The sequence below is a fragment of the Oncorhynchus keta genome, unplaced genomic scaffold (assembly GCF_023373465.1).
Source record: "Oncorhynchus keta strain PuntledgeMale-10-30-2019 unplaced genomic scaffold, Oket_V2 Un_contig_3964_pilon_pilon, whole genome shotgun sequence".
In the NCBI taxonomy this organism is placed as follows: domain Eukaryota; kingdom Metazoa; phylum Chordata; class Actinopteri; order Salmoniformes; family Salmonidae; genus Oncorhynchus; species Oncorhynchus keta.
The window spans coordinates 1-2,350 of record NW_026287527.1 but is presented as its reverse complement, the minus strand read 5'-3'; the positions used below and the strand labels follow the sequence as shown (position 1 = coordinate 2,350).

The 2,350-nt window shown below is 40.0% G+C and overlaps 1 long non-coding RNA gene across 1 annotated transcript; it reads right to left on the bottom strand.

Annotated features, from left to right (window-relative positions):
• Positions 1-937: 937 nt before the first annotated feature.
• LOC127924340 (uncharacterized) lies at positions 938-2,303 on the bottom strand. Its single transcript, XR_008117686.1, has 2 exons — positions 1,704-2,303; positions 938-1,480 (listed from the first exon to the last, which is right to left on the bottom strand). It is a non-coding gene; the product is annotated as an uncharacterized LOC127924340 (long non-coding RNA).
• Positions 2,304-2,350: the final 47 nt, after the last annotated feature.

The following is a 2,350-nucleotide window of genomic DNA, read 5'->3' as shown; positions in this document are numbered from 1 at the left end:
AGCATATCAGAAGCTTCTAAAGCCATGACATAATTTTCTGGAATTTTCCAAGATGTTTAAAGGCAGTCAATTTAGTGTATGTAAACTTCTGACCCACTGGAATTGCGACAGTGAATTATGAGTGAAATAATCTGTCTGTAAATAATTGGAAAATGTATGTGTCATGCACGAAGTAGATTTCCTAACAGACTTGCCAAAACTATAGTTTGTTATTAAGAAATTTGTGGAGTGGTTGAAAAACAAGTTTTAATGACTCCAACCTAAGTGTATTTAAACTGACTTCAACATGGTCAACTAAAAAACATTGCATTTTAGGCTATGGTGTAATGCAATGTTTTGCCGTGTGGGTAGGTTTTGTGGATTGACACTTATGTAGGTGTCATAACCAGCCATACAATAATGTAATACCTGTCATAACGTCTAAATACATGCATCATGACATTATTACGATCATATAACAGGTTGACAAGTTACTGTAGGTAAGCTGTTATATGTTATAACCATGTCATAACATGTTGAGACACTGGGTGTCAAGTGTTCGCAATATTATTGCGTACAACTGGACTACTGTCTTCGGACTGGTTCAGACCCATATCTTCACTGCACCACCTATATTAAACCTGTGCTTGAATACACCGCCCCCATGTGGAACTTATGTCACTACAACCACTAGCTCAGGATCTCTTCAATGGTGATCAGTTTTTCAAATGAGACATTTGAGAAAACAGCATGCCATTACTTTTGTTCTGGAAATTGGTTGCAATACCCTACCTCTAATTATGAAGGACGCAAGTGTAATAACTCTTAGCCACAAAATGTATCAACAACTGAAAAGGCTCGTTTAAAAAAAAAAATATATATATATAAATAAAAGTATACTATAAAATGGGAATACGATGGTTGCAACGCTGTGAAATGCTGTGTGCCAACAACAGTGTGTGGGTGTATATAAACGTTTTAATTAGCCAGTAAAGTAGAAGGATGAAAATCATGGAAATACATTTAGCAATGTACAGTTCTGTATAATTAAATCAAAGACAGTCCATATTTAAAAATCCACATCTTCTGTGAGTAAAGGACTGCAGGGCTGTCTCAACAGTTATTAGCCCACAGAGAGTCCTGTCACTAGATACAAAATACCTGTCCAGAAAGACAGGTGGAGGCATTGAAGCGGAAATTGGGCCTCCGACAGGTAGCAAGAGACTGTTCTAACACATACAAATAGGGAGCGAGACATGACGCCCATTACAGGGTCTCTAGATAAGATAGAGATTGAGAGGGGAGTGCGTCCAGGTCAGGAAGCCATTTTGTGGTGGCCCCCCAAGGACCGCAGGTCAGCGTGAGAATTGCCTCTTGTCCCCCTTGCCTTTGTTGACGTGCTTGAAGATTTTGGCTTTGTGAGCGGGCTTGCCCTTCTGGTAGCCGAAGCCGCCACCTCCACCCCTCTTCGTCATCTTCAGTCCTCCTTTGCTGTGAACGTCTGGAGAGGAGTGCTGGGTTAAGGGAAACACTGTACTGCACTGAATTGACCAATTGAGAAGGCTTTTATCGTTACGACCTGGGAGAGGGGGTGGGGGGTGCCAGAGGGATGGAATAAAGGATGTTTGACAACAGACATTGACAAACAAAGTAAGGCGATTGCAACCCTTCAGAAACGACATTGGTGAAAATATGCCCAGGCACTTGGCTGTAGAAAAGGATACTGAGGTCGACGTAGGGAGGCACAGTAAAGCCGAAAGACTGTGCAACCATGGGGAGGTTGAGCGTGTTGACACTGTAGATCGCTTTGAGGGAATGAGAGTCGTACGCCCGCACATAGGACTTGTAGGCCTCCTGGGCTGACTTGTGCAGGTAGTAGTTCTTCTCAATCAGCTTATTCAGCTGCAAATAACAAATTGAGAAAACTACAAACCTTTCTGTGGATTTGTCATTGAGATTTCAAGGCTTGTCAGATAATTGCATACACTCCACTGCGTATTTATTTGGACAGTGAAGCTAAAACTTTATATTTGGTTCTATACCACAGCATTTTGGAATAGAGATCAAATGTTTGAGGCGACAGTATAGAATGTCAACTTTTATTTGAGGGCATTTTGAAATAGTGCCTTCAGAACATATTCATACCCCTGAACTTATTCAACAGTTTGTTGTGTCACAGCGTGAGTCAACATGGATTCAATATAAAAACAATTGTCCCCCAACTACACACAAACTTTGAAAACGTTGCACACCTGGATATTAAAATACTTATTATTATTATTATTTATATATTATTTAATTATATTATATATATTTTTTGTTAAATTCTTCAAGCTCTATGGAGTTGATTGTTGATAATGGCTAGACAGCC